The sequence below is a fragment of the Schistocerca piceifrons genome, chromosome 3 (assembly GCF_021461385.2).
Source record: "Schistocerca piceifrons isolate TAMUIC-IGC-003096 chromosome 3, iqSchPice1.1, whole genome shotgun sequence".
In the NCBI taxonomy this organism is placed as follows: domain Eukaryota; kingdom Metazoa; phylum Arthropoda; class Insecta; order Orthoptera; family Acrididae; genus Schistocerca; species Schistocerca piceifrons.
Genome location: NC_060140.1, coordinates 195,610,942 through 195,630,205, shown reverse-complemented (window position 1 = coordinate 195,630,205; position 19,264 = coordinate 195,610,942). Strand labels below are relative to the sequence as shown.

The 19,264-nt window shown below is 42.2% G+C and overlaps 1 protein-coding gene and 1 pseudogene across 5 annotated transcripts in view; both read left to right on the top strand.

Annotated features, from left to right (window-relative positions):
• Positions 1 to 19,264, top strand: part of LOC124788337 (complexin) — a 723,750-nt gene that overhangs the window by 580,736 nt on the left and 123,750 nt on the right. The gene's annotated exons all lie outside the window — the stretch shown is intronic.
• On the top strand, positions 5,162 to 5,276 carry LOC124790184 (annotated as a pseudogene).

The following is a 19,264-nucleotide window of genomic DNA, read 5'->3' as shown; positions in this document are numbered from 1 at the left end:
ACACTCGTTCGACCTATACTTGAGTATTGCTCATCAGTGTGGGATCCGTACCAGGTCGGGTTGACAGAGGAGATAGAGAAGATCCAAAGAAGAGCGGCGCGTTTCGTCACTGGGTTATTTGGTAAGCGTGATAGCGTTAGGGAGATGTTTAGCAAACTCAAGTGATAGACTCTTCAAGAGAGGCGCTCTGCATCGCGGTGTACCTTGCTGTCCAGGCTCCGAGAGCGTGCGTTTCTGGATGAGGTATCGAATATATTGCTTCCCCCTACTTATACTTCCCGAGGAGATCACGAATGTAAAATTAGAGAGATTCGAGCGCGCACGGAGGCTTTCCGGCAGTCGTTCTTCCCGCGAACCATACGCGACTGGAACAGGAATGGGAGGTAATGACAGTGGCACGTAAAGTACCCTCCGCCACACACCGTTGGGTGGCTTGCGGAGTAAAAATGTAGATGTAGGTGGAGTATTTTCAATACTTTTGGAAGAAGAATGGCCATATCTTAGTAGACATAAAAGAGTTGTAATTCCGAACCTCTCAAAGCATTTTCTTGAAAGGAAAACGTCTGGCTGCGCTATATTTTCTTTCCTTTAGCTGAGGGCTAGGTGGGGGCCGTGGCCCGCCTTTGCCTCCGGGTATGGGCATCCGTGAACAGTACTTGATCCAGGCGACCTTACTGGTGGCGAAGGGTTAGCAGGAGCAGAGGAGCAGATGCGGGGGCGGCTAGCCCGGCAGGCAGTGAGGGCGAAGTGACCTGGAAACCTTTGACAGGGCATCGATACGGCGGTCGCGGACAGGGCGCGCGGGATATTTCGAGTGGGGATCGCGTGCAAGCGTGCTCGGCGTGCCCTGTGCCGCCCACCGCGAGCGCTCACTCAGACTTGTAAATAGCACCCCCTGCCCCTCCCCGCTCCCCCCCCCCCCTTTGCCTTCCGTGCTGCCTGTATCACGACGATCAGCGGCGTCACGGACCGCTAGCAGCCAATGCCCGCGAGGTGCCTTCCGCATCACGTTACCACAAAAGATGCTTTAGAGGGCGGAAGGGTCAGAATAGAATAGCGCTGATTCCATGTACTGCTGTGCCTGACAGACTAGCTAAGTCCGAGAGGCACGTCGATGCTCGCTGAACGTGGCTGAGTCACGTAGGCCGAAGAATCGGTGTCCGTCCGAGTACGACGCTGGTGGTTACGAGACATTTCAGCCTAAGCATGAACCAGAGCAGTGATTCACAACATAGGGTAATTACTTCACGGGAGATAAAATTAAATTTTGTGGAGACGAGGAGGATGGACGACTTTAAAAACAAATAGCATGTGATTATGCTTCAGTTAAATAACTGATGATGGTCGAAGTAGAGAGGATATAAAATGTAGACTGGCAATGGCAAGGAAAGCGTTTCTGAAGAAGAGAAATTTGTTAACATAGCGTATAGATGTCAGGAAGTCGTTTCTGAAAGTAGTTTTATGGAGCGTAGCCATGTATGGAAGTGAAACATGGACGATAACTAGTTTGGACAAGAAGAGAATAGAAGATTTCGAAACGTGGTGCTACAGAAGAATGCTGAAGATTAGATGGGTAGATCATATAACTAATGAGGAGGTATTGAATGTGTCGTCCGCAGCTCGTGGTCGTGCGATAGCGTTCTCGCTTCCCACGCCGGGGTTCCCGGGTTCGATTCCCGGCGGGGTCAGGTATTTTCTCTGCCTCGTGATGACTGGGTGTTATGTGATGTCCTTAGGTTAGTTAGGTTTAAGTAGTTCTAAGTTCTAGGGGACTGATGACCATAGATGTTAAGTCCCATAGTGCTCAGAGCCATTTGAACCATTTTTTTGAATGTGTCGTATCGGCCGCCGCACAGCAGCCGTCAACTCGGCGCGGCGTGCTACAACACGCGCGGCACACAGCGAGTACCGCTGGCGCCGCACACGACGTCAACAACTGGCGCAAGTGAACGCGTCGTCGCGGGGTTAGCGGCAGCGTACACACCACTACCGATACGGATTACCCTGGCGGCGCTGCCCTTGCCACCAAAGTGAGCAACCGTATAAGGGCGACATCTACCATCACTCTGATTGGCCGGACCTGCGGATTTAAGCGAGCTCCCTGAGCCCGTTTAACCAGTTCAATCTTCACCGATGACTGTGTTACTACCCGGCTGCTGGATTCACGACGACAGAACCGTACTGTGGCCTCCCTGGCTGGAAACTTGCGACGCGTCGGTATCGACTGGTTGGCAGTGGTTTGGACTTGTATTCGCTACTAGTGACTCTGATTTCTCCTTCGCGCTACAGCCAGCGAAGTGTTGTGTAGTCGAACTTAAGTTTTGTTTTGAGTGACAGAAGGTCAAATAAATTTGGTTATCACGGAATATTTGTTGTGTTCTAGTGCGGACATAACACAACAGAATAGGATTGGGGAGAAGTTTTTGGCACAACTTGACTAGAAGAAGGAATCGGTTGGTAGGACATGTTATGAGGCATCAAGGGATCACCAATTTAGTATTGGAGGGAAGCGTAGAGGGTAAAAGTCGTAGAGGGATACCAAGAGATGAATACACTAAACAGATTCAGAAGGATGTAAGTTGCAGTAGGTATTGGGAGATGAAGAAGCTTGAACAGGATAGAGTAGCATGGAGAGCTGCATCAAACCAGTCTCAGGACTGAAGACCACAACAACAACAACAACAACAACAATGATTCTAAACTGTTTTTAAAATATCGTCTGTATTATCAGTTCTTCAATAGACAAACATTAATTAAACCGTTTGTGGCGTTCCTTACATTAGTGCACATGACATCATTTTCGTAAAATTAAAAAAATCATACATTCATATAGGGTGAGAAAATGAGTTCATAAATACACAATTAAAATGCTGAATATCGTTTTTAAATACAATAGCAGTTTCCACGTGGATTTATACTGCGTTTTCGTATGAAATATTTTAAAACAGCCTTGCATATACAAAGCCACCCAGCACGGTTCCCACTGATAACATATCTCCTTGCGAGATGCTATCTCACTTTCTTTCTTTGATTCTGAAGAACAAACACAACATATATGGGAGGCATATTCTGTGCTTGTGGGTGGTTAATATTGCAGGAAATGTATCTGTGTCAGTCAGCCTGCAAATGGTTCAAATGGCTCTGAGCACTATGGGACTTAACATCTGAGGTCATCAGTCCCCTAGAACTTAGAACTACTTAAACCTAACTAATCTAAGGACATCACACACATCCATGCCCGAGGGAGGATTCGAACCTGCGACCGTACCGCCTAGAATCCCTCGGCCACACCGGCTGGCAGTCAGCCTGCAGGTCCGTTTTGGTTTTTTGCAACTGTCGGCAAGGTTGACCGTGAAATCAGCTTATTGTCACTTTCTTGGTCTGAAGTGAACCGTGTGACCAAAATGCATTCGATACTTCTAGTAAAAACAAATGAAAAACAGTTACTGCCACCATTTTACAGTTCCGTGTCTGAACGCATTGTACTGTAGTCGTCTTCAAAGACACCGTGTCGTACAAATCATCTTCACTATCTAAAGCATCGACAATCTCTGCAAAATTCGGCAAATCGACAGTTTCTTCATCAGATAAACCACGGTGCACCATTTCTCTTACACAGAAAACCAATAACGTGCTCTATCCGCAGGCAATAACAATGACTCATAACAAATGAAAAGCCGGCCGGGGTGGCCGAGCGGTTCTAGGCGCTACAGTCTGGAACCGCGCGACCGCTGCGGTCGCAGGTTTGAATCGTGCCTCGGGCATGGATGTGTGTGATGTCCTTAGGTTAGTTAGGTTCAAGTAGTTCTAAGTTCTAGGAGACTGATGACCTCAGAAGTTGTCCCATAGTGCTCAGAGCCATTTGAACCATTTTGAACAAACGAAAACGAGATGCACATTCACGCAATCTATCCGTGCAACTAATAAAAAATTGTAGGAATATCGTACATCGATAGTCAAGGATTCAAAAACAAAGCGCAGCGTTTTTTAATCAACAGAATATGTTAGTCTGTAGAACATATGGGCTCGGCGTTTTTGGAAGGGAGCGGGGCCCGTAGAATCTACGGGCTTGGCGCCGAGAGAGTTAATCTTGTACAGTTCTAGCCCATGGATTGATAGAGCATCTCTGTAGATAAACTGGGAATAGCGTGGTGTACGGATTTTCATCATCGTAGATAATAGTTCGTCAGGAAACAAAAGAATTTTAGAAACATGTGCTCCTCACTCAAGACATCGTACAACCTGACACATCCACTTACGACCGTTGGTTCCTTACTTCAGAATACTTCCTTTTGCTGCTTACAGGCCTTGGTAGATATCAACCGGGACTCGAACCCGAGATCTCCTACTTACAAGGCAGACCCTCTATCGGACTGAGCCATCGAAGACACAGAGGATAGTGCGACTGCAGGGACTCATCTCTGGCACGCTCCCCGTGAGACCCACATCTCCAACTTACTGTCCACACACTACGTTTGCAGTGCCCCTGCCCCCTATACTCATTACTCGCGGCAGTCAGTCTACCGATTCTCGTAAGAGTTTGAGCAAATGTGAGTGCATCCGCACTGAAGATCATTGGCCGGTAATCCTTATCTATATGAAGATTGTATCTGTTCTTTCGGACATGTCTGAAAGAACAGGTACCATCTTCATACTACCTTTAAGATCCTCTACCGTTTATACACAACGTGTTCCAGTTCCGTTGGACAGCTTGTGTGAATTTCGAAACAGCAGTGCTATCTTGTGGCGACTTGCGGTGTTATGATCCTTGAAGTTTCAACAACAGTTGTGTAGAACGTCAAAGCGCTAGCATCGCTGCAGCAGGTGTCCTGGCTACGAATGTGTCTGACGCTCGTCGGAAAATGGCGATAGAGTGATGAGGTAACATCAAGTTTTGTTTAAAATAGGCACATTAGCCAGTGAATTGTCGAATGCGGCACGAATACCGACAACGGCGCAGCCCGCAAAGTAAAGATTGTGCGCGAGTGTTTGGCCAGCAAACGAATCACAGTCGTGGATCACCTGCCGTTTTCTCCGGACTTGGCCCCAGCCTACTTCTGGTTGTTCCCAAAATCGAAGTTGGCAATGAAAGGACATTGTTACGATGCATTGTAGGACATCCAAGAAACATATTGAAATGTTTTCAGCTGTGTGTTGATTCGCCAACGGCATTGCAGTGGAAACACCGGTTCCCGTCAGATCACCGAAGTTAAGCGCTGTCGGGCTGGGCTAGCACTTGGATGGGTGACCATCCGGTCTGCCTAGCGCTGTTGGCAAGCGGAATGCACTCAGCCCTTATGAGGCAAACTGAGGAGCTACTTGATTGAGAAGTAGCGGCTCCGGTCTCGAAAACTGGCAAACGGCCGGGAGAGCGGTGTGCTGACCACATGCCCCTCCATATCCGCATCCAGTGACGCCTGTGGGCTGACGATGACACGGCGGGCAGTCGGTACCTTTGGGCCTTCATGGCCTGTCCAGGAGGATGTGTTGATTCAGAGTGAGACTAGTATGAACAAATCCAGTGATTTTGTGAACATAATCTGTGACTTTTATTTTTCATGGAGACAGTCCTAACAGAACTGGGACACATTGTGTGTAATCTATCCCTAAAGGTATGGATCATTCTGTACATACAAGCAATTCACGTCGCATGTTTTATGTGTGTTCGTAGACATTGTGTTGGGCCATAGAGTACGTACCATAGATGAATAATGTATAGCAACGGAGGTAATTCTGATGAGACAGTTCCATCTTTCATCGAGATTACGATGTAGCTGCGTTCAATATTTGCATCAAGTTTCGATATTCGAGCCGAATATTACAAATCTAGTCTCTTTTTTTTAAAAAAATGGAAAGATTCGTCACGACGGAACGTAACGTGAAAGCGGAATACCTTGATTATTAAAAGCCCTGCGGCATACTCCACCACAGAATCATATTTTTCAGAGTTATTTTTGTGCTGTGACAACATTCCATGCCGCTGAATTCGCGCACGCACAGACAGGCACGTGATGTCTTGCGCTGTCAAGTGTTATTACGTTTTCATTTGCATCCACGCTCGACAAGTCAGGGCCCGTTGCATGGCGAGAGGTATTCCATGTCCTGTTTACGAATGCTGCATGCAAAACAAAGGTCCGAAGTACTTCCGTATGCATTGTAATTTATTTTGCGATTTCCCTCTGACCTTTGCGAAAAATACGTACAGGTAAACGTAAAATACATTCGATACGTCCACTGGAAATTTTCTTTTGGAGATTTCAGGACCAATATCAACAATATTTGATATTCGCCGTGGCTACACGTTTCTCCTTAGCTGATTAGCGCGACTCAGCAATTACATTTACTGTTCACTCCTGATTATCATATCTTCTGTTATTTATGTTAGAGAGCTATTGTTATTCCTAATATCCTCATGGACAAAAATGTATGGGATAAAATTAAAAAATGATATATAAACATATCATTTTTTAATCTTATCCCATACATGATATATATCGCATACGTGATATATAAACATATCATTTTTTAATCTTATCCCATACATTTTTGTCCATTTGTTCTTATTACGTTGGAAACAAGATGTTACAAGAATAAGCAGTGACATCTTTCAGTAAGATTTTCTTGGTGTTCGGACCACGTCATCTGATTCACACTTCACACTATTTCTGTCCACATTTTTTTAGATACTAATCAGAAGATTCAAGGAATTGCTTCCGTTTGTCGCACAGCCTTTAAAGCCAATATCAGAGGTCTCTCTTCGTGAGACGTGTACAACACAGAAGAGTTGAATGACACATGTAACACATTTAACCAAATGTTCCGTATTTCCTTCTCTCTTATTTTTCTATTACAATTGAGATCAAAAATTAAATATTAATAAGCAAATAGCTCGAGTAACTAATAACGTTTGAATATTATGAAGGAGGAAACAGGAGCTGCATCACAATATAAAGGACATTCACGGCTCATCGCATCGCTTTTCATTTGACAATACTGCAAACTGCTGAAGGTATTTCATCAGACAAATTAAAATAATACACTAAATCAAGAAAACGGAGAATAAAAATATGTGATCAGGGCACAAATTGGGTACTCAGCACATTGCATTTCTCCTATGGGAGAATCAACTTGTCAGTGATACATCAGAATTGCGCAAAATCTTTAGTAACCATTAAGTGCCAAAAGTTGAAAAATCGAGTCAAAATTATATTGTTGCAGATAAGTATCTAGAGCTTAGTGTTCCAATCCAACATAAGCATGTATCAATCTAACTACAGGAGACAAGCAGGGTGGAATAGAACAGTTACTAAATACTCAAATGGTAATGATGGAATATTATGTAGGCTTCTGGATATAATGAATCGTTCGTTGGTCCTATACTCAGTCATTTGATCCATGTGTCTACGTGCAGTCCGTTACCAGATGGATACATTTCAGTACAAACTTATAAAAAGGGAGAAGAAATAATGTAGAAAACTACCGGATAGTTTTTTTGCTACTGAGATTTTCTAATGTTTTTTAGAAGGCTGTAAGGGTGTAAGACAGTACTAACATATTTCGGTACACAGAGTTTGGTTTCGGACTAGAAGTTGGTGAATACTGACCAGTTGTTTTTGTTTATCAGTGATCTGCAACTATCTACGAAAGGTATTATAAAAAATTTGTACCTGAACATACTTCAAGTGTCATAGTGAGAAATGTGGATGCAGCAACCAAGGCTTAGGCAGCCTTAGATGGTCGCTTACAGAAAGCAGATTGTCGCTTATTTGTAAAAAAACACAGCGTACAGTTGCTGACACTGCACTTCCGTGTAAGCGAACTTTTATGACGGCAGTCCCAGGAAGTAGCGAACTATTGGTCATTGCCGCTGTGTGGGTTGATATCATGTTTCCATTCAGGGTCGAAGGATTTCCTCGACGTCTTCCCCCAGTGTTCTGTGAGTGCCCGTCGAACCAAACTGTTAGGCCCGTTTCACACTGGGACACAAGTGACGGTCGCCAGTGACGGTCACCGGTAACTGTGGTGAACACTCCTGGATTACCGGTGTCCGACACCGCAGGTATTGCCATTGATTAGTTAGTGAAATGGACTCGAGCGAGGAGGAACTTTTGTTAGTACTTCTATGCAGGAGGAGGATCAGAATGAAGACAAAACGTTTATTACACGCACATCCACTGCTACATGATCGGCTGGAGAAAGGATTCTTTTATACTCTATATGTCGTTTGAGGATACGTTAACTATTCACTGATTGCAGAACATGTCACCTTGTTTAGTCCGTGAAGGAAATATTGCTAACAGTATCAGAGATGACTTTGCAAACTACTTCCTTAGTCCTGAAGTTGAAGTGCCCTGGCAGTTGCAAAAAAATGTAATTGCTAGAACTTATAATGAAAATTATAGAGTGTCAGGAACTTGAACCTCAGTAATATAATAATAAATAAATAAAATTCCTTATTGTAGTAGCCACATATGTGTAAATAATTGTAATTAACAATAATATTTTAACTCTATTTTTTGGACCATAAGGTGGAGGAACGACTTAAGACGACGATAAGACGCACCATTAATTTTGTTATGAATATGTTTAAATATAAGTATTGTTTTAAATTTTCTCTTCATTCGCCCTGTAGGGGAGAGTTGATGGTTTCCACGCTCATCCGTTTTGTCCCTACTTATCGCATTAAGACTGCATAACGGTACACTGGATACTGGTAAACGCAAAGGAAAAAGGGCGAGGGATGCAAATGTACTTGAAGGTTACTACCCTCCTAGCCTCATACAGGAGTAGCAATTAAATTTTGCTAGTCTTTTATGGTCCGAAAAATAAGGTATTAAGTTTGAAAGAAGCACATACAACTTACAAATTTTGTATTTTTGAGCCGGCCGGAGTGGCCGTGCGGTTCTAGGCGCTACAGTCTGGAGCCGCGCGACCGCTACGGTCGCGGGTTCGAATCCTGCCACGGGCATGGATGTGTGTGATGTCCTTAGGTTAGTTAGGTTTAATTAGTTCTAAGTTCTAGGCGACTGATGACCTCAGAAGTTAAGTCGCATAGTGCTCAGAGCCATTTGTATTTTTGATCCATGCTCTTCTCACTGAAATCAGGCACAAACGTCGTTATATGAGAGGCGTTGGAAAACTTCGCGCAAAAATAAAAACTACTTACGTGTTTGGGGTAAACCTTTTTTATTTTTCGACATAGTCTCCTTTTAGACTTATAAACTTCGTCCAACACATTCTAATTTGTTGATCCCTTCCGAATAATAGCGATTGTTCAAGTCTGCAAAATACCCATTAGTTGCTGCAATCACCTCCTTGTTTGAATAAAATCTTTGTCCCGCCAGCCATTTCTTCAAATTGGGTAACAAATAGTAGTCTGAGGAAGCCAAGTCTGGAGAACAGGAGGGAAGTGAAACGAGTTGGAATCCTATTTCCATTAATTTTGCGACCACAACTGCTGAGGTGTGTGCTGGTGCAGTGTCGTAATGGCAAAGACTTTTTTGCGGTCCAATCGCAGGCGTTTTTCGTGCTGCTCGGTTTTCAAACGGTTCAGTAACGATGAATAATATGCACCTGTAATAGTTTTACCCTTTTCCAGATATTGGATGAGGATTATCCCTTGCGAATCCCAAAAGACAGTCGCCATAACCTTTCTGGCCGAAGGAATGGTCCTCCTAAACAGCTGCAAACCATCCTTGTAACACTTCACACGATTCCGTTTTTGGTCAAGCGTGAGCAATCGCGGATAGCTTTCTCATGTCTAAATGTTTATGCAAAATATAATGTACCCATTCATTCGAGATGCCCACAACATTAGCAATCTCACGCACCTTAACTCTTCTGTCATTCATCACCATATCATGGATTTTATCAATGATTTCTGAAGCTGTAACCTCCATAGGGCGTCCAGAACGTTCAGCATCACTTGTGCCCATATGGCCACTCAGAAAATTTTGAAACCACTTATAAACTGTTCTAATCGATGGTGCAGAGTCACCGTAATGTTTATCAAGCTCGTCTTTAGTCTCCTGAGGCGTTTTGCCTTTCACAAAGTAATGTTTAATCACCACAGGAAATTCTTTTTAGTCCATTTTTTGACAATTACTCGACTTCCTTGATTCACACGAATGCCAAACACAAATAAATAGACCAATATGGCTGAAACTTGGTGTGCGTTCTTTCCAAAGATGCTAGCAACTAAACATGACCTCGGAATTTGCACGGACTTTTCAAACGCCCCTCGTAATTTCTTGCCACGCATTCGTTTTCACCACTTCGTTGTTGCAGTCGTTGCTTTTGACATACCAAATGACAGGACGACTTTCTACTTCAATTATAAAATCCTCCGAGTTTATCAAATCTAAACTGATGGCTACAATGTGTACAGTATAATGTACAACGAATGTTACGCGCTACTGTCTCAGAAATGACTGCCTGTCTGTCGGTAAATCTGCAGCGCTGTGTCTGTGGTCTGTGTCCCAGCGCGAACACTCCAATTCAAACTAATGTATGTCCGGCGGTGACTGCTGTGAACACATTGACCGTGTCCGTCGCATGTGGCGAGGGTGAGTCACTGCTGCCTCACAGTGGCTTGGTAAGGCGGTGTAGTGTCCCGGTGTGAATGCTCCAGTTCAAACGAATGTATGTCTGTCGGTGACCGTCGTTGGTGGCCGTCGCCAGTGTCCCAGTGTGAAACGGACCAGTAGAACAAAACCTATTAAAGACAAATTAACTGCAGACTTTGGCTGAGAGTGGGCATGGATTGAAATCGATGGGGAAAATAGAAAATTTGTGCCAAACTGGGATACTTGAACCCGGGTCTCCTGCTTATTGGGCAGTTGCTCTGAGCACTAAGACATCCGGACAGAGTGGTCATCGCATCTGCACGGACCACCCTAGCACGCCTCCCCTCAGACCCAAATTTTCATCTTATCCACACACTACGAATGTAGAGCCCACTGCCCATTACCCACAGTACTCAAGGCATTTCGCCGATTTCCGTGACAGTTCTATTCTGCTGTGCACCGGCACTGAAAACATCATTGACCGTCTTCACCTTTATAATGTGTGTGTGTGTGTGTGTGTGTGTGTGTGTGTGTGTGTTTGTGTGTGTGTGTGTGCGTGTGTGTGTGTGTGGTTTCGTCTCTTCTTTCAGATATGTCCGAAAGAACAGACACCTCAATATATATGCACTTATTTTGAGTCTAAGACAATATATGAGAATTGTGCTATGTCTGTATGAATCAACAAGATTATGATATCAGTACTCGAATGACTTTTTCGCAGCAGTGCATACTAAATATTACTAATATATACTGCTGAAATCTGGTATGTTCATTATATGCCGTATGTTGTATGCAATTTTCAATACCGCATTGACATTTTTCGAGTACCGCATACGCACTACGTATTTTTTTAAATTTTCATTAAAGTAGTACTGAAGCGTTATTTTTTTCCCCAAAGCCGGGTTAATGATTTAGCCGACAACGAAGCACATCAATACTGAAGTTATATTACTGAATATTTATTTACTACCGAAAGGAGTGCAGGTTGCTAAGTTCCAAAGTGCACCGAACAAAACATTAATCACCTCTCTAGAAAAGCACACGGAGTGCTGTACATGGTTTTTATCTGGCGCTCGCAGAGCTCCTATATTAAAGACTGAATCGACCGCGGTTGACCTATTAACGCAACTTTTTACGATATTTCTTATAAAACGTTTGATATTGTTTGCATGAAGTGTACCGAATAGTAATTAATGTGTATAGACGTATTTGGAACTCACTTTTCACATAACAGAAAAACTGAAATGTAACATTACGCGGGTGTAGAAATGTAGGCTCGCAGCTTCCGTGGTAGTTTGTAAATATTTAATGTAATGAGTTAAGAACTCGCTGCCACTGTCTTCAAATATGGGTGTTACGCAGTGCCAACCTGGGCCTATTTATTAGTTTTTCCTCGTATATAGGCACTTATAAAAATGGTGTTTATTTATACTCATAAGTAAGTACTTTAAGAACTGGAACATTTTTATTATGCAGAGGGTGAAAAAGTAGAGTCTCATGTTACAGTGAAACGAATTTTTACTAACATATTCACGTATCATTGAACCAGTATTCATTTTGTGTACTTCATGATAGGTTAGTACAATTCAGAAAAGAAGTGATTAAGAAGTACAGTGTGTTAAGTAAGACCGTGGCCGGGTTATTGAGAAGAAAAATGTATTTGACAACAAACTAGAACATAAACATACATCGTATACAAACAAAAGAAAAATACAGTTACAGTTAATTACACGTCCAGTCACCCGCAGTAACGATAATTTCTTAGCATCTCTGGGTTTTCCCGCTTATTCACGTGGAAGAGACTTCGAACTTCATCAAATTTGAGTTGACAGCTGTTTTGAGAGTGCAGATATTTATTCCTTGCAACTTCTTTTTGAAGTAAGACCATATATTTTCAATACAATTATCGTCAAATGACTGTGTGGGCCAATCCATTACCCGCACACCTTTCTCCTTTCCCGGTCGCTGCAAAGTCTGTTGCGGTGCTTCGGATAATTGTCCTGCTGTTGTATCCAATCTTTATTTTTGTCAGTGATACAACGTCTGGCAGTCGACATCGAACATCTTTGATAAACGCGACGCGTCAACTGCACTCAAGTTTCTATTTGTGTATCTCAGTCAAGAATGCAAAATGAACTAATACTTTATGGACACTGCATGGCCGGCCTCTGTGGCCGAGCGGTTCTAGGCACTTCAGTCCGGAATCGCGCGACTGCTACGGTCGCAGGTTCGAATCTTGTCTCGGGCATGGATGTGTGTGATGTCCTTAGGTTAGTTAGTTTTAAGTAGTTCTAAGTTCTAGTGGACTGATGACCTCAGATGTTAAGTCCCATAGTGCTCAGAGCCATTTGAACCATTTTTTTGACACTGCATGAAGGTCAAAAGTTTCTTCTGTAGGTAGTGAAGGAACATTTACCGTCTCGGTGTAATTCCGAGCAAGCTCTCACTTATCAGACCTTATGAGGTAATATGCGTATAGCTCTATCTTCTATCTAGGTGTAACATAAGCAAGTAACAACGGTTCTGAAACGAACACTTGTTGAGTTCTGGTGAAAACTCTTTCCTTTGATGGTTGTGGTACTTGCGCGGGTTCCCTCAAAATGACCTGTCTGCTATAACAATATCTTGATATTATCACTCGTCCTACCGTACCTATATGAGAAACGGGGTTTATGATAACGATGTATAAATACATCACAACAAATATTCCTCTCCACTTTGACAACTGCGAAAATATTTCAGGAATCGAAAAATTTTGAGACGAACTGCTTCAGCATAGTTTTTGACTGGGGGGAAGAAACACAGTTGTATACAACTGGTTTCTCGTTTATAACTACTTTTATTAAGATATACGTACAATATGAGCGCCCTGAGACGTGTCGGAATGGTAGCAAGGGGCTATTGCATTTGGCGTGCCCAAGCAGCTTGAGAGTAAAGTTGCCCGATACGTTAGTGTATCGATGCGGAATGTTCAACGTGTCTAGAAGGAGTGCTGTGCCACTCGCAGCCACGTAGCGTGGCGTACGAACAGCGGCCGTAAAACGATAGCACAGTCTAACATAACATCCGCGACAGTCCGTCTCGTTTTTGCTACCCTCAGCGACAGTAGCGCCCCAAGCGACCAGCAGGCGACACTTCCGAAAACGATATCGGATGAATGCGAATACTAACGTTAATATTGATTTGCTCTCTTAGCCACGTAACATGGCGTACTAACAGCAGTCGTAAAACGACATTTCGTCTTTGTTCAGCGATAGCAGCGCCCCAAGCGGCCAGCAAGCGACACTTCTGAATACGATATCGCATGAGTGCGAATACCAACGTTTATATTGATTCGTAACTTAGTTTTTACAATAGGTAGCGTATCTGGTGCAGTAAAAATCAACAATAACTAAAAAATGACACCATATTTGTCATTATTTGATTTCCTAAGTACCCTGGGAGGTATTAAACGGTGCATTATAGGACAGTTTATGATTCACTTGTAACGTAAAGACATTTACTGGATAATATTGTTTTCCTTTGAAAACAAAACATTGCTAGTAAACACCGGAAGACCTGACCTTTTGCAGAAAGACGTTTATCTATTCAACAAAGCAGAGTTTTATTCGCTATACTTTCAGCCAAATTAGTGAATGTGAAACGTAGGAAACCTATATGGAAGGTAACACCTATATTATTTAACGTACTAAATAAGCCACCACAACTTTAGTTCCAGGAAAAACCGCACAGATGTGATAACATGTCGTCAAAAGCAATAAATTTGTTCCCAACAATGAAGCAAGCAATTTCACAATTATTGAATCTGAGCTTCAAACGGCAAGAATTCAAAACATTCGCTTTTGAAGCAAATGTGATCTTATTTACAAAAATATTCGTGTTCAAATGGCTCTGAGCACTATGGGACTTAACATCTATGGTCATCAGTCCCCTAGAACTTAGAACTACTTAAACCTAACTAACCTAGGGACATCACACAACACCCAGCCATCACGAGGCAGAGAAAATCCCTGACCCCGCCGGGAATCGAACCCGGGAACCCGGGCGTGGGAAGCGAGAACGCTACCGCACGACCACGAGATGCGGGCAATATTCGTGTATTAGAAAGTAGTGTGAAGTGTAAGAATGGACAAATCATTAGACACCGTAATTTTTTTTTAAAATGTCAAGGAAACTGCCTGTGACAACAACAAAAATCTGTGCTTCTCATGCATGAAATGTGTGTTTCTATTCCTTTACTTTCAGCGTAATAAGCTGCAAACATACACATATTCGAAAAAATTTCTTCGTAAACAAGTTGTAGCTTATGTCACTGAGTCACTGAAAGCCGGCTGTTATTAAATGTATTTGAACAAACTGACGTCTGATGGAAATTTCCTAACGCATGGAATGCAAAAATATAACCACTATTTCGTTAAGTACGTAGAAAATAATTAAAAACATAATTAAAAACTAACATCATTCTTACGACATATGTGACTGTCTGCTTGCTCACCGCTTGGAGCGCTAGTGTCGCTCCAGCTGTCAAACGCTAACATCATTCGCACCAGATAGTGTCGTAACTGTTATCTGTAAAACTGTGACGACAGTAACCGACGGGGAGTGGAGACGAGTGTCGCGTCTTCTCCATGGCAGTTGGTTTCCAACCGTCCAGAATGGCCACTGTCAGTAAATTCAGATCCATCTGAACCAGTTTCCAAGCCATTGCGGCTACAGGAATTACATACAGTGGATATTTGAGTCAGATATTTCTCAGAAGGCCACTGCTCGCAGCGGCACGTCTGTGGACCAAAAAACGCAGCACCTGCGCCGTAGCTGACTGGTGGCCATTATAATGCTGTCCTTGAGTTCATTGCGTATATCTTCCAGAACATTTACTTAAATTGTCGATATGTAATTTTTACGCACTGTTGATTCATCTGGTATAGTTTGATTTAAACAATATTTGCGAAGGAAGCGTTTGAGGATAGGGTTTGTAAGTTTGTGAAGAGGAATATTGCTTGTAATAAATCCTTCACATAGAACGATGTTAAACTAACTAATTGGTTAAAAACAGTCTTGGTTGCAATTTTAGTTTTTTTTATTTTTCGGCGACGCTTTTCGCCTTATTTAGGCATCTACATAGAAAACAGAGAACAAATATATCTATTTAAGAATCGCGATCGCGTTGTGCAGACCTGGATAACCTATAAGCATGCATAAACAGATCACCAATTGAAAGAGCAAATACCTTAATCTGGTATTTCTTAAGAATCCTTTAGTCAGTGTAGCCAAAGGGCATCGTCGAATATATAAGGCCAACATCGCCTTCGTTAAACTCAGTAAAAACTTGGAATATGAAATAGTAAAATCATTACCTTTTCTAGATGGACGCGAGAGGCATCAAGATCTGCATAACGCGTTCCCGTTCACAGGAGCGAGTAACAGTGTCTAGCAAGAAACCGTTTTTTTAATAAAATACAAGTAAAGTCATTATGCTTAAAAAATAACACAACGTGGAAGACGGACGTTATGCGGGTATACTCCCCCCCCCTTTTTTTTTATAGCTACATTGAAATGTGTAAAATGCGTCATCATTAAAGCGACTAACTCGCAAGTATCCTATTTGAGTCAAAAAAACCCTAATGGCTTGGCTAAGAAAACGATATAAGACCAGAGAGGAACAGGGCTCATATTTAGGCAGAACCACGAGAGCTCCAGGATTATATTAATAACACCGATTTCATAACTTCTAAAAAGGCCTGATTGGCGCCAAATATTTGGCCGTTAAGGAGAGACAAATCTTTGTCTTCCATATGCCTAAATATTTCAATTTCTTCCAAATGTTTAACTTCTTACCCTTTTGCGCAAAATGCAAAATCTTAAGTTTTGTACTTGCGGAGGATTGTGGCCACTGGCTTTAAGGTGTTGGGCAAAGGCAGAGCTCTGTTTTACCTGTCTCCATCTATTAACAAGATGTTCTTGCAATCTAATTTTGAAGGTTCTGCCTGTTTGTCCAACATATCCTGCGTTACAATCGCGACACTCCAACAGATATACCCCCGATGCCAAAAGGTTGTTCTTTTTAGGTGATTCATTATGTACGTATATAAACTGGAGATTGGTAGCCGCGGAAAATACTATACGAGAGCCCACTCCCCGGAAAAGTTTTGCCAGTTCATAACTAAAATTGCTCAAAAATAGCAAAGAAATGTAATAGTGCTCCGCGACAGAAGGTGCATTGTGTGAACTCCGAAGGGGCATCGTTGTTTTGTCTTGGTATATCTTATCAACGAGCGCAACACTGTAGCCATTATTACGGGCGATATACTTTAGATTGTCAAGTTCTCTATTAACTGCGTCTTCAGATAATGGTTACCTTTGGACAAATCCCTCCTACTGCAACTTGCTGTTGTCAGAAGTTGTTGGCGTGGTCCTTTCTTCTGCATTCCTACGATATGAAGACTTATCTTGAGATGCTGGTCTATTTGAAACATTTTTTTTGCACGAAAAGTTTTTCTCGCAAACTCGACAATATAAAACAATTCCGTCATATGTAACAGTTACAGGATGGTGAGCCATCCACAAAACGACGTTTCTTTTTTCTGGCGGCTTGGCGCACAACATATTACACGTCGTAAACATGTTCAACTGTGTACAACGAAATAGAAAGCTAAACTGAAACAATGGACTTGCGACTAAAAGTTTGTGTAGTTTAATTAAATTGTTGCGACGCGTAGGTATGACAGCTTGGGAGATTAACCGTAGGCGCAGGCGTAGGAGCATTGACTCTTGTCTGCCTGTTCCTGTTTCTGTTCCTCTTCTGTAATGATTTCGCTAGGCAGTGGCCTCTCGGTTAGCGACTGTATGTAGTTCTAGATCGCGGTCAATGTGTGAGATATCAAAACTAGGCAGAGCTAGCGACGGCCCGACAAAATTTTTAAAATATTGTAAACACAGGGCGAAAATATGCATCGTCACTAGTTTTTAGTTAAAATATGCAACAACCGGTGAAGAGGAGCCAAATAGGCACATGCATATGCAATATACAAATGCATATAACCTGGTCTCTGCTGATTAATGTCCAAGTTTCACTTCTATATATATATATCACTTCCAAATGATACTTTCAAAAACGGCTGTCTAGCCTTCAATATAGATTTGTTGCTATCACACCCCCTTTTACAAGAAACGTTTTCTCGTTACCGCTAGTGTATGTTTTATGTTCCAGTTCCTTCAGTCGTCCGCAGTTACTTTGCAGCCTTAACAGCAGTACGAATACAGTGCTTTCAGCATCTAATGTGCTGATCTGATTCCTTCGGTAATGTCCGACATCATTCGAATACACGCTATTACCCTTGTTTTAATTCCGTTCATCTCACAACCTCTTTTCGAGATACAATAAATTCCATTCCCTTTGTCGTCTCTGACAGAGTTAAGATGTCGCCTATAAATCTTAAAAGTTTTTATTTCATTCTCGTGAACTTTAACTCCATTTCCAAATTTCTTCTTACTATCTTTCACTGCTTTCTCTTTGTACAAGTTCAATTACCGTATTGTACGTATTATAATGCCTAATTTTTCTTAGGAAACTTGCCTCCATAATTCAGGTACCCCTTATACTCGAAATTAATATAGAAATGTCCAGTGTCTGATTGAAAATTCCTGTCAGCCATAAAAACGCCTAAATATTCGATGCCGAGGGAAACCCCTCTCTATCTGGCAACATTGGAGTCAATTGGCAGCAGCGGTGCACCGATGCGACGAACGTGAGTTGCAGGGATTCACGGGTGAACTTTTACCAGAAACAGTAAGTGGCAACATAGCACCCAAATTCAAATACTGCCCACTTACCTCAGTTGATGTCGAACGGTCCTTTTCTGATTATAAAAATGTTTTGAGTGATGGAGGACATAGTCTTATTACCGAACATTTGGAACAGTACTTGGTCGTTTACGTTTACAATAGTAGACAAATGTAAAATAAATTATAAATGATGCTTTGCTCCAATAGCATTAATTCAAAGTTAATGCTGTTCATGAAAATTCATGATTGTATGGCGATTTTTAAATAAAATATTACGGAGTTTTCGATAGTGTCCCTCTGCGTGCGATATATCTCGAAGTCGGTCCTGTGCATATCGATTGTTTCGCTGCGACTTACATCTTATCCGCTTGTTACCGTCAACAATAAGAAAGAAAGAACAATTCTTGAAACACCGTATGCGTCCCCATTGTGCATATTTTTAGAAAATAGTCCCAGAAAGGCCATCTTCCTAACCTCTCCCAGAAAGTATTCAGAAAATGATAACCGTGTTCTAAATGTACCGATTTTCGCGTGGCCGGCGCTCTTCCCCGTAACTGATATCCACAGGATCGACTTGGAGAGGCAATGCACGCAGTAACTATCACGTTTTTTGTTATTATTATTTCGACGCTCTTCATGAATTTTTAAGCATTTTTCTTGCATATTTTCAAGCATATTTTAATGTTTTCATGATGCATATAATCCGGTCTCTACTAATCAGTATACGTATGTTTTGTAATGTTGTGCTGGAAAAGGATGCTGGTGACAGCTTAATTAATTGTAAGGTACTGAATCGAGTGCGGGGAAAAGAGCTTTGCAACTGAGGCATCATGAAATAGGTAATTTGGTAATGTAGGGAAGTGTGGAGGGTAAAAATGATAAAGACTAGACTAGAAAATTCTTGACTAGAATAA